At 32.5% G+C, this 13,447-nt stretch overlaps 1 protein-coding gene across 4 annotated transcripts in view; it reads right to left on the reverse strand.

The window, feature by feature from the left end:
- wnd (Mitogen-activated protein kinase kinase kinase 13 wallenda) overlaps nucleotides 1-10,479 on the reverse strand; it is a 67,608-nt gene extending 57,129 nt beyond the window's left edge. For 2 of the 4 annotated variants that reach the window (XM_076415745.1, XM_076415743.1), the window contains exon 1: nucleotides 10,132-10,479. The gene's annotated coding sequence lies outside the window, so the exon portion shown is untranslated. The remainder of the gene's footprint in view (nucleotides 1-10,131) is intronic. The other 2 variants (XM_076415746.1, XM_076415744.1) reach the window with 1 other exon arrangement.
- Nucleotides 10,480-13,447: the final 2,968 nt, after the last annotated feature.

Below are 13,447 nucleotides of genomic sequence, written 5' to 3' on the forward strand. Positions count from 1 at the left end.
TAAAACACATTTTTTTGGCAAAATTAGTTTTTTTTAATCAATATAATTCCTTTCAAGGGTGATACACTGATTATACCGAGCTCACGCGGCACCCACTTTACACAGGGCTTTCTCATACCCAAATACACATTCAGTTGATATCTTTAGATCGCTAAGATTTTATCGCTAGATAGCAGACACTCTGTCTGCTATTTCATTCAATTTCAATTTACGGTTATTCAAAATTATTTTGTGAATTTTTTTAATGTTTTTGTCGGTAACAACCTCTTTTGGGCGTCTACTGCGTTCACCGTTTTCGGTGCTCATTTCACCACGTCTAAACTTAGCACACAAATCCTCGATGGTTGATTTTCTTGGAGCAGTGTCCGGAAACTCAGCATCAAGCCAAGTTCTTGCTTTAACTGTATTTTTCCCCTTCAAAAGGCAATATTTTATCAACACGCGAAATTCCATTTTATCCATTTTTTTCACAGTAACAAAAGTTGCTTCACTCAAAATTCTATAATTCACAAACTAATGATCCGAGAGCTGTCAAATTTATACACGCATCTTTTGAGAGTTAGGGCTAACCAAAAAACAAATGGATTTAATTCTACTAGCGCCATCTATGTGTCAAGCCGGGGACTGACTACTTTATCATGTCAATACTTTCGCATGAGTGCGAGAACTGTTTGCTCACTGCTATAGCATGGCATTTGTAAATGTTTTATTTATGGCTATATAGATACAATAATTGGCACCGAAAAAGACATGGATTAAAGCTAAAAAAACTATGTGATATGTGAATGATATGTGAATAACCTAGTTAATATTATTTAATATACTGCGATATCAGCAGCAATGTTTACTAAGAAGCAGTCACTGTCTCGGAGTACTAACTATGGATTTAAAATGATGATATTTGATTAAATGAAATCACAACAATTGATAGTATGTTGCAATATGGAGTCAATAGAACTGGTTATTGCCAATAATCCTTTAAAAATATTTAGAACTGTAGTTTCGATATCACTATCAAGAAAAAAAACGATAGATGGTGCACTATATATTTATATAAAAATTATAGTGACTAATAAGCCAAGGATATTTTACTATTCTCATCTATATATTACTAATCCAACAGTCACAATTAACGTGGGAAGAACATCTTTATTTTAACGCCAAAGCAAAACAGATCTTTAGCCTCTCTGGTCATTGTTTCACTTTAAAAAGGCATTGAAGTCTTATTTAAAAACATATATTAATCAAGATATCTTCCATCATTTTCTACAACTTTTCTACAATAATACGTCATTCAGTTTGTTTAATTGGAGTGGGTAGATATCTACAATAACAGCCAATTTATTAACTGTTAAGTTGTCTGAAAGTTCTTTGAGACTTTGAGCCTCTTAGTTCTTTAGGCTGTTCTTCATCACTGACATCAAAATCATCATATTTAAATGGTTGAATAAAAGTTTTTAATGGAATTCGGCAACAGATTTTTTAAATCAAACAGCACAAGTAATAACAACGGACCACCTAATAATCGGACAAGCGAAAACTGTTATTTTATATAGAAGAATGTCAAAACCATCGAATTTATCAGTTATTTATATTGATAATTCGCATTTTCACCAATAGATATTACTGGTCAAAATACATTCGAGCCCCTAATAAGGTAAAACTAAAGACATTAGAAAAAAATCGTTCAAAATTAATTCACAGTCCTTGGATCCCTTAAATGATTTAATATGAGTGCAAAACACGTTAGTTGTCAATTATTATGTATATATTACCATCAAACCAGTGTAAAACTAACAAATCCTTAACAAGGCCTTGAATAGTTTTAATGGCTTGAATACTTTCTTCTCATTAGAGTCAGATGTTATTTCAGAAAGTGGACAAAATATATGTTTTAGAAACAAAAATCATTTAAAATCTTGATCCTAATCGACTCCTAAGAACTAGACTAGGAAGCAATTACCTAAAAAAATCGTAAAATACAATAAATGAATATATATGTCATTAAATTACAAGATAATTATTAGATAAAATAGAATTTACGATAACGTTAATTATCCAATCGAAATCGGAATATTTAACGAGAAAAATCAGCTGCAAGGAAATGTAATATTAATATTGCATCATCGGAATGTTAATTATTTAAAATAAGCACGATTTTGGCAATAGCAGCAGCGGCAGCACGTATTCGTTAAAGCCAGGGCATATCTGGTTAAAATCGAATACAATATTACAACATTCATATATCAAAACGATCTTACGGAATACCAAACAGTTCTTTAATCCATTTGGAAAAAAAATGAATATATTCGACGTAGTGCTCGACAGACCAAAAATATATAACCCAATTCTTGTTTTATTATTTATTATGCAAAGATTTTTTATATGGTTGAGTATAGAATAATAAATATAGAATATTAATTGGAATTAATTTATTATTTATAATATATACTAATGAAAATAAAATAAAATTGTCAAACTCATATATTTGACCATGACTAAAATGAGACAAATGGCGAAGAATAAAAAAAAATCTCTATAAATATAAATTCTTCTCCATTCTTCATACTGATTAAGCTTGAACTCGTATGTTATCTAGATGTAGATGTATTTGTACTGTATGTACTATATGTCTTATTACCGAGAATGCTCACAGTTTCTGAGAATCCCACAATAGTAATAACATTGTTAAAAATTATGAAAACCATGATAAGATTAGATAAAATATAAGATGCTACAAAAAACAAAAAAGAAAAAGAATAAAGGCATTATTAGACAATACTCGAGATTTGAAGATATGAAGAAGAGGATAATAAAAACCACCAGAAGAAAGGAAGGAAAAAAGACACTAACAGGTCAATTAAAAAGTTCCCGGCCTACCATAGTAACACACATTTTTTTGGCAAAATTAAGTTTTTTTGTTGAACATAATTCCCTTCAAAGATGATACACTGATTATAGCGACCCTCTAACTTTTCGATACCATTTTTGTAATATGATTTGTCCTTTGCTTCAAAATAGGCCTCAGTTTCGGCGATCACCTCTTTCGGCGATGGATTTTTGCCATCGTTTTCACTGACTTGTGACACATTGTCTTGGTGAAGCAGCACATTCTTTTTCTTCAAATGCGGCTGTTTTTCGGCGATTTCGTCCTTCAAACGGTCCAATAACGCTATGTAATAGTCGCTGTTGATGGTTCTTCCTACTCAAGGTAGTCAATGAAAATTATTCCATGCGCATACCAAAATACAGACGCCGTAACCTTGCAAGCCGACGTTTTCCCATGCTTTGGGGAGGGTTCATCGTGTGCAGTCCATTCGGATGACTGTCGATTGGACTTCGGAGTGGAATTGTCTCATCCATTGTCATATATCGACGCAAAAACTCGGGTGTATTACGCTTGATTATCTTCAGACACTGCTCCGAATCATCAACTCGTCGTTGTTTTTGGTCAAAAGTGAGCTCGCGCGGCACCCACTTTGCACAGGGCTTTCTCATACCCAAATATTCGTGAATGATATGATGTACACGTTCAGTTGATATCTTTAGAGCGTCTGCTATTTCCTTCAATTTCAATTTATGGTCATTCAAAATCATTTTGTGGATTTTTTTAATGTTTTTGTCGGTAACAACTCTTTTGGGCGTCCACTGCTTTCACCGTCTTCGATGCTCATTTCACTACACCTAAACTTAGCATACCAATCCTTGATGGTTGATTTTCCTGGGACAGTGCCCGGAGGATTCGCCATCAAGCCAAGTTTTTGCTTCAACTGTATTTTTTCCCTTCAAAAAGCAATATTTTATCAACAGGCGAAATTCCTTTTTATCCATTTTATCCAAAACTTGTTTCACTCAAAATGCTATAATTCACGCATCTTTTGAGGGTTAGGGCTAACTAAAAAACATATGGATTTAATTCTAGTAGCGCCATCTATGTGTCAGGCCGAAGACGTATCAATTGACCTGTTATGATACTGCTTTTGTCTTATGTTTATCTATGCTTTCTAATGCTATGTAAACAAGACTATATAGTTGCTAGAATAAACAAATATACTGTACCTCACTGAAATACAAGAGTCAAGTTAGACAGCATTGATAAAGACTAACCTAAGTTTCCAGAATTTTTATATTAAATATATTCAAATATACTGGCGTTCGCTATAATATATTTAATCATTCCTTCCTTTCATTCCTTACAGGTCTTCAAGCAGCTATTTCTAAGGACTACGCAATTAAAATTCCTTCTCTTCTCTTAACAGAAACAGTCTTCTTTTACCAGAAATAGTTTCCTTGGGATATTATGTTCTTTGAGCTGGAGAAATAACCACATTGTGATTCAGAAATTGAAGTAAGTGTTAGATGATAATACGGTATCTATGGATGAAAAGGCAATGAATATATGAATCCTTAATATCAAATTCTATTATTTTAACATTTTTCTATATTAACAGTTTTCCATTATAGTCTATGATAGTCTAGCAGACCAAAACATCTCGAAAAAAATTAATTGCATGATATATTGAAGGAAAACTCAGTTCAAACTCTCAAAGAACTTGAATGTTGCTAAAAAAATGGGAAAAAAATATAGAAAATGACATATATTATACCAATTTTTCTCAATAAAAACATTGTTAAAATGAAAATGTAGTAGATGCCATGATTCACCAAGATGTTGTTGTTCTTCATCTTCAACATAATCAATCGATTAAGTTATTGAATTTAAGATTGAAGTTATACCAAAAGAATTAAGCAAAGTGATAAAAACTGACGCAAAAACTCACTTAATGCATCATTCCAACTAGAAAATACCTGAAAACATTCAGTCAATGAGGTAAAACCCTTATCGATCAATTTATTTCCTAACAGTAATATCTGAAGTATTTGAAAATTTCTGTAGAAAACAATAAAATCAATTATAGAGAGAGAAAAATATATTAAAATAAATATACTAACATTATCATTCATTGTTTCAAAAATATATATTTACAGTACAGCATTTTATGAAACGTCATGCGTATATTGCACTTTGGTTTACTTAAGAATGTGGCAGAACAGGACGTAATACCTTCGACTAGGTTTAGCATGAGGGGGCACAATCCACTAAACTCTTATAAACTCTTATATCTCGAATCAAGATGTTAGATGTGTGAACAAGTGAATTGAAGCTATTTATTTACCTATCCTACATATGTCATATACACATTTTTTTTTATAACATCTTTATTGGATACGCTTAGTACAATCTTAATTTACAATTAATTTATTACTACTTTTCCTATGTACTTGGATTAATTAACAAGCAAGACGAGTGCGAGAAAATACATCAGTATGTATTCCTCAATTATAAAATTATAATTATTAATTAATTATTAACTTATAGCTATAGTTTACACTAAATGTATACACTTTATATAAGTTCGTATGGTTTTGTTCGTTTCAAACTCCTGACATCCTGCGCGCTGTCCAGCAGTTGTATTGCTTCCACGTTAGTATGATTTAGTAATCTTCTTTCGTGTTTCAAGGCGAAATCTTGGATAACTTCGCAAATCCATTTGATTTCCAGGTCATCGTGCAGTTCTTCGTTGGTTACATAGCGATAAGCATTGGTAATCAATCGAAGAACCTTGTTTTGATAGCCTTGTATGCCTAGTTGGTTTGAATTTTTAGTGCAACCCCATATTTGCACCCCATAGGTCCAAATTGGCTTTATAATTGTTATTATAGATCAACCTTTTTGATTTTAGTTCAAGTTGAGAGTATCTTCCGACTAACCAGTATAGTTGTTTTATTTTGGTTCTAATGTGTTTTGCTTTTTGTCTAACGTGATGCATATACACAAATGAAAAATATCACTATTGCAGTTTGAACGTAAGTAACAAATATAATAAGTGGATCCATCTAATGCATATCTTGGATTCAATTCAAACTTTGATTCCAATCTTAATTGGAATAAGCATAATAAGAAAAGAAACAGTAGAAAAGAGCTTTAATTGAAAAATATAAAATCCAATAAGTACAGCAAAATGCTAATTAATAGATAAACAAAACGTTACTTTTTAGAAGGTAATTAAAAACAAATATGTCCTAAATAAAATTAGTTTTAAATAATTATGAGAACTTCATTGATATCTAGTTAACACACTATTAAAAATAAAAACCAGTACTAACTAAGAAATAATATTTATTTTCTCTGCTTTATAAAGACCCAAATCATAATATGTTCTAACCACTGAAGTTTAGTTGAAATAAAAATTAATTAAAATATTCGAAGTCTGTTAATAAGATCCGGCCCAGTTACTACTCAAAATTCTTATGCAATCGATTTCAATTTGCACGATAGGTCCGCATATGTATCTGTTTCAAATAGTGGTAGACCATTCACTTCAACGTCGGGCTACTACCCGATATAACAAATAATAAAACTCAGATAATGGTAGACCGAAAAAAAAATTAATTGTTATAACGTCTGATTCTGTAGTACCTAATGACGTGTTATGCGAAAAAGTCCGAGATAGTCGAAGTTTAAATTAGAAATGAAATAATCAACACGTGGTTGGAATTAAACGTTGTTATCTGCTTGTGAATATAGATGAGAATATGTCATATAAAGTGCAAATATTAGTATAAATCCACTGACATTATTCCAAAAATAAAATAATAATAATTTAATTGTAATAGGTCGTTGATATATCTTCATAGTACATTGACCTCAACGAACCCCTGTATGTATATATATATATTATATATATATATATATATATATAGGTTCTGCTCTGCTTATATATTTGTTTTCTCTCTTGGTTATATTATTCTATAAAAAATATTATCTTAAAGAGGTACAATGAAAATAACTTTTCTTTCAATACCAATCAGTGGACGGTAATAAATTCATTAATTTTAAACCGCAAAATCTTGTTGAAACAATTAAATAATTAAGATAAAAATTACAGTCGTTTGTAATTTCACCCAAATCGCTAACTTTAAAAGATTTAATTAAAAATGTTTCTTGATTAATGGCTAAAATATGGTTATTCTATTGAGATTTTTATAGTTTATAACAGCTGGTTTATATACAGATTATCGCCTGTATAAACTGACAAGAGAAATGTACATTAATCTTATTATCAATATTAGTATAATAATAATTATTATTTTGTAAAACATCGCATATTTAATGGCCCATAATAGCAACGAAAATATGCATAAAAATTAAGTGTAAATATCAGAGCTGAGAATAAACAAATAGAAAATAAAAATAAAGGGATTTGCAAGCTTGAAATAATAATAATAAACCAAGTGTTGAAAGACGTAACAAAAGAATAACAATATGCATAACTCTAATTATACCAATAATAATGTATAGTACAGAGACAATGACAGTAACAAGAAAAATCAAAGAGAAACTAAAAATAGAATAGAGGAAAATATTAAGACCCATAGTGGAACAATTTTGATGGTAGAAAAACATAGAGATAAAAATAGATATAGTAAAAAAATAAAAGAATAGAAAGTAAAATGAGGGAGTGAGTCAAATAATTTATTTTACTTCAATAGCATTGTATGTGCTTCACAAGGATTGTCCTGTTATTTAAATATTAGTATATCAAGATGAATCATCACTAGAATTTCACTAAAATGTATTGCACAGTTATTCTATATCTATTGTGACTACATTTTTGTCATAGTACTGAATAAATACTCCGGAAGATCACTAAAACTTCAAAGTGATAATGATCACTATACGAATCCTTGTAGCTATCTACAAGTTAAGCTAATATTCTACTAGTGCCAAATATCATTTTAAAATTTGTTGTAAGATCTATTGATATAAAAATATTGTATAAAAAAATAACGTAATTTTGAAAATGTACAATGAAAACAATACTTCTTAGAATAAAAAAAATCTTTTAATATCAATCAGTATGAAAAAAAAATAAAGACAGAGATAGAAATAAGTACAAGTTGAAAAGTAGAAATAGAGTGGACAGTAGAAGTAATAGCTATAGAAAGAGGGAAGTACATATAGTGAGAATAATAAAACAATAGAGAGTAAAATGTGTTGAGAAGTAACCAGAGAAAAATAAAAATATAATAATTGGGTGAATAGGCCGAAAAAAGGAAGAAAGATGGATCGAGATGGATGAAGCTACTGATATATAAGTCTATAAAATACCTTGAGATTTGGAAAAGGTATAATGAAAATAATAGCTTTTGAAATAAAAATTCTTCTTAACACCAATAAATATGAAATAGAAATAGAGACAGAGATAAAAATAAGTACAATTAAAGTAGTAGTAGTTGTAGAGAGTACGGTCAAAATAAATAATATAGAGAACAGAGAAAATTATTCTTGTCTCAAACAATGGGAAGAGAAAGCTGAAGAAAAAATGAGAAATGAAATAATTACAGATATAATGAAGAAGTTAATTAATAATATTTTACCTCCTTAATACCTCAAGAGCTTGAAGAAGAATAACTAACTGGCCATTTGATTAACACTGATTTACATTCAAAAGCAATAAGAAATATTGAAGAATAAGATGTATTAAAAGGAACCTACGGATTCTAATAGTGATGAAGATAATGCCTAACAATTATATCATGAAGATTTTTTAGAAAGTCTATATTCAAAAATTGAGAAAATTGTAGACATAAAGAAGATGATAATAAGAGCCTGAAGAAATAGTGTATTTAGAGACAGTCTGACTGTTAGAACACTGTCGTTAGAACAAATATTGAAACATATATATATATATATATATATATATATATATATATATATTATTTTATATTTAATATTTTATTTATTATATAGAAAACAACAATGAGCAAATACTCAAATAAGCTAGAGAACAAAGAAAATATAATTGGTACAAAGTATGGAATATAAAATGTATAAGCAATTGGGAAATCTATTAGAATATAGAGAACATTATATGGAGCCATAAAACCAAAATAAATATTGAAATATATAGTGCGAAGAAGATCGTACAGGCTTTTGGCATCCTGCATACGTTTATTGGAGCCAGTTAAAAAGGAACATCAATCATTTGTAACATGTTGTACTGAGTTGGTATAAGTTATTGCTTTCATTCAAATCAATATGTACATTAAAGCATAAAATACAAACAAAATTGAATATACTTACTAAAAAGAACAATTCCTATTATCAGCTGTAATAATATTATTGTATTATACATAATTGTATTAAAACAGCAACATTTAGATGTATGATCGTATTATCTCTATTTTATATCTATTTATCAATATATATTAAAGCATAAAGCTCATTAAAACACATACTCTATTATTAAAATCGTCAGATTATTGAATGAAATATCACAATTAATTAAATATACTTAGTGTGTCTTAATTAATAGTATCAACAGTAATATATTCTACAAAAATGAATGGCAGACTTTATCTAAATCAACATCAATTTTGAACAATATGTTTTAGGTATTGTATTGAAGCATTTCAACCACTTCTAAAATTGTGGTACTAAATGTGCGTAGGGTAACTATTATAATGCGTGGGATACTATTAAAATCAATAGCATATTGAAAATCCAGGATTATTTAGTGCGTATAAGAAATGTTTAACGTTGGATATAGTTTTGATGGGACTGGTTGAAAGGGGTGACATGACTGACATTTTCATTGCTACATTTGTTTTGTTTTACAATAACCCTGGATGGATTGATGATTGACTCTTGGCCTGTAAGTGCACTGCCCGGCCGTTGATCAGATCCGGTCCAGTTACGCAAATTTCTTATGCAACCAGTTCTAGTTTGCCCGATATCGCTTCGCGAATGTGACTGTTGCCATAATTCGCTTCGTACGTTCACTTCGACATTGGAGGTAGTGCCAGTTTCGCATTATGCGTGCCGACAGGAGAAATCAAAGCTGTTGTGGAACGAGCGCCGAGAAATTATTTTCGGGGTGGTACGCGATGCGCATTTATTTCATGACCTACTGCTACCGGGCCGAAAAAGCGAGCCCACGAAAAAACAAACAACAAGAACGCGAACTTGAAGACGGCGGACGCTTTTTTTCGCCGCTTCTGTTCGATTTTCGGCTCTTACATAATGGCACGGAGTGGCACGTAAACATGCGGACGAACGGGTTTTACCTTTTCGCCTCGTTTTTCGTTTTCCTTCTCGGATCTCGGCTCGGGACGGCTACTGGCGGACGTGGTGTGGACTCCCACTAGAGGATGTCGGACACGGGGCTAGAACGGTACAGGTAACAATCCACTTCGGGCACTAACAGCACTTTCACACCGGTCATAGTGGCAAAATCGATTCTCGAACGGGCACCGGGACCGAAGGGGTTTCCTCTCGCCGTTCGAAGCCACGTTACGTCGGGGTCGGACCGCGGCGAAGGACCGGGAATTCTCGAGGATAACGCCAAATTCAGGACTCCGAAGCGCATACAATATGGCGCACTGTTCTCGACCAAACCAACCGCTCGATACTGGGTACGTTTCTTTCTCTCTCTACCGTCGCTGGCCATCAACATCCGAAAGAGGTTCGTTCGTTTCGACGGGCGAAGCGATCCCAAACCGATCCCCGTTTTCCGGACTCCTCGCGGTAAAAACGCGACGAGACAATACCAATCCGATTTTTTTTAAACAGATTCACACTCTTGATCACCCAGTCACCGGCAAAACATTCCCGCATCACCGAAACCCAGCGAAATCCGGTCGGGAAGGTGGTATTCGAAAGAGACGGAGCTAACCCGACCCGACAGCCGCACGGTACAACGTCAGTGGTCGGCTCCGGCTCCGCCGTGGGGCTGAAAAAGAACGGAAAACAAAAGAAAAAAGGATAATAGACGAGCGCCGTTGAAGATGGATGGATTTCGTTGTCGACTAGCGGCGTTGACCGTCCGCACCAAAATACCGAAGAACTGGGTTCGGTTTGTTGTCGAGACATGCGTTGGTAGTTCGCAACTCGCCCATGGCTATCAGTGTTTCGTCATGAGCGATACGTGAAGCTTTTTGATTTATTGATATATAAAATGTACAGTTGCTTTATATCTTCACATGTTCAATGCTGCTGTGTTTTTGACCACTACGCCTAAAATATATGTGATTAAATTACTAAAACTAAATTACTAACACGTCAATTGAAAGTCCCCGACCTGACACATAGATGGCGCTACGAGAATAAAATCCGTATGTTTTTTAGTTAGCCCTAACCTTTAAAAGATGCGTGTATAAATTTGACAGCTGTCGGATCATTAGTTTGTGAATTATAACATTTTGAGTGTAGCAACTTTTGTTATTGTGAAAAAATGGATAAAAGGAAATTTCGTGCGTTGATAAAATATTGATTGTTGAAGGGAAAAATACATTTGAAGCAAATACTTGGCTTGATGCCGAGTTTCCGGACACTGCCCCAGGAAAATCAACCATCAAGGATTGGTATGTTAAGTTTAGACGTGGTGACGGCGTTCTATCCTCTGATATCCTGCATGCTTTCCAGTAGCTGTATTGCTTTCACGTTGCTGTGATTCTTGATTGTGATTGATTTCTAAGTAATCGTGCAGCTCTTCGTTGGTTACGTAGCGATAATCATTGGTATTTAATCGTGGAACTTTGTTTTGGGTGCGTTGGATTACTAGTTGGTGAAATGTTTTAGTGAAACCCCATATTTGCACTCCATAGGTCCAAATTAGCTTTATTATCAATCTCTTTCATTTTAGGTCAAGTTGAGAGTATCTTCCGTATGCCGTTTGTCTATCATGATGTTCCTCCTAATTTAACCTACCATCGAGATATATTTCGAGCAATTTGACTGATTCTGCTGAGGAATTATATTTTTGTCATTTCGCCGCAATGCAAAATTAACATGGACAGATTTGGAGCTATTAAGCTGTATTTTTCAGACTGTAATCCATTTGTAGATCTTGGTGACCGCTACTTGTACTATTTTTACACGCAGCTACTACAGACTTAGGCATAGAAATAAAAATAGATCATTACCGGTTTTTCTAACAGATGTTAGGCTAAATAATTAAGTGTTATGACTTGATACATATGTTATTTTGCTCTACTAATATCAAGCTTCAAACCTATACAAGTTATATTTTGCGAAACTAACACCGTCAGAGATATATACCTTTTTAAGAATGTCAACTTTCGTGTCTGAAAACGGCACTCATTACTTCTCTTATTTATTAAAAACTAGCGACCCGCCCCGGCTTCGCACGGGTGCAATGCTGATACTAAATTAAATACACTACAGAAAAAATATGAACGTTGTATATAAAAACATAGCGGCCCGCTCCGACTTTGCACGGGCATAAAATATATATGCCTATGTCACTCAATGAAAACATGATTAAAATCGATCCAGTATTTTTGGTTCATTCATTACTGCCCTTGGCCTGCACGCATTAAATTTGGAGTAAAACAATTCCTCTTCCCCTATACTTACTATGAAGATTTCCTGCTATCTTTGGAATATCTAAATTTATACAATTTTTATTACATTACACATTTTTAAACGCAAATTTTAAATTTGTAATATCTCCGAAAATATTTGTTTCATTTACATGCTGTAAGGAACCATATTGATCTATATTAATTGCACACTGTATTTAAGGTACTTAATTCGATAAGGATTAATGCCGTATTGCTTAAAATAGCTTCGTAAATAAGCCATTTTCTCATGTAAAAAGTAAACAATAAAAATGGTTAATGTGGGTTATCCCTAAAAGATAAACATATACCATCGCGGACTTTTTTGTAGACCTTTTTATGGTGTACATTACTGTAGTACATTAATTTGATCTAACTCGTAGGGTTAGGCAGCGTTTTTGCTAATTGCTAAATAAGCCTAAAAAAATAGGTTAATTTACGATATCACGTAAGAAACCTCTAAAATTAGCAATGTTGCCTTAGTATATTATGCATGTATTATACATATAAACTTCCTTCATATACTACTTCCTCTTGAATCACTCTATATATTGAAAAAAACCGCATCAAAATCCGTTGCGTAGTTTTAAAGATTTAAGCGCACATAAGGATATAGGGACAGAAAAGGCGACTTTGTTTTATACTATGTAGTGAAGAATAGAAACCTGTTCATAAAAAAACTAAAATAGATATACCATAGGGAAGTGTACTGAGGTCAAATCTTTACCTGATTTAAGCACAAAAGATACACTACTGAAAGAAAATATCACCATGATTAAATTTCTGGCCATACTGTGATACTTGCTGTTCGAGACAACAACCGGATAAGAAGCAACCAGAAAATATAAATACATATAAAAAATATAAATATAAATACCTGGGGCCAGACATGCCAACAATAACAACGAATAACCATCTTGATGATGAATATTGACGTAAAACTCTGTTGGAATGAACACATTAACAGAAATTGACTGTACACTGAATATCAAAAATGTATTGGTTATTTGAAACAAAATCT

Source organism: Rhynchophorus ferrugineus, unplaced genomic scaffold (genome assembly GCF_030347505.1).
Source record: "Rhynchophorus ferrugineus isolate W39M unplaced genomic scaffold, kcgeb_rfMv2 rfM10, whole genome shotgun sequence".
Lineage (NCBI taxonomy): Eukaryota > Metazoa > Arthropoda > Insecta > Coleoptera > Curculionidae > Rhynchophorus > Rhynchophorus ferrugineus.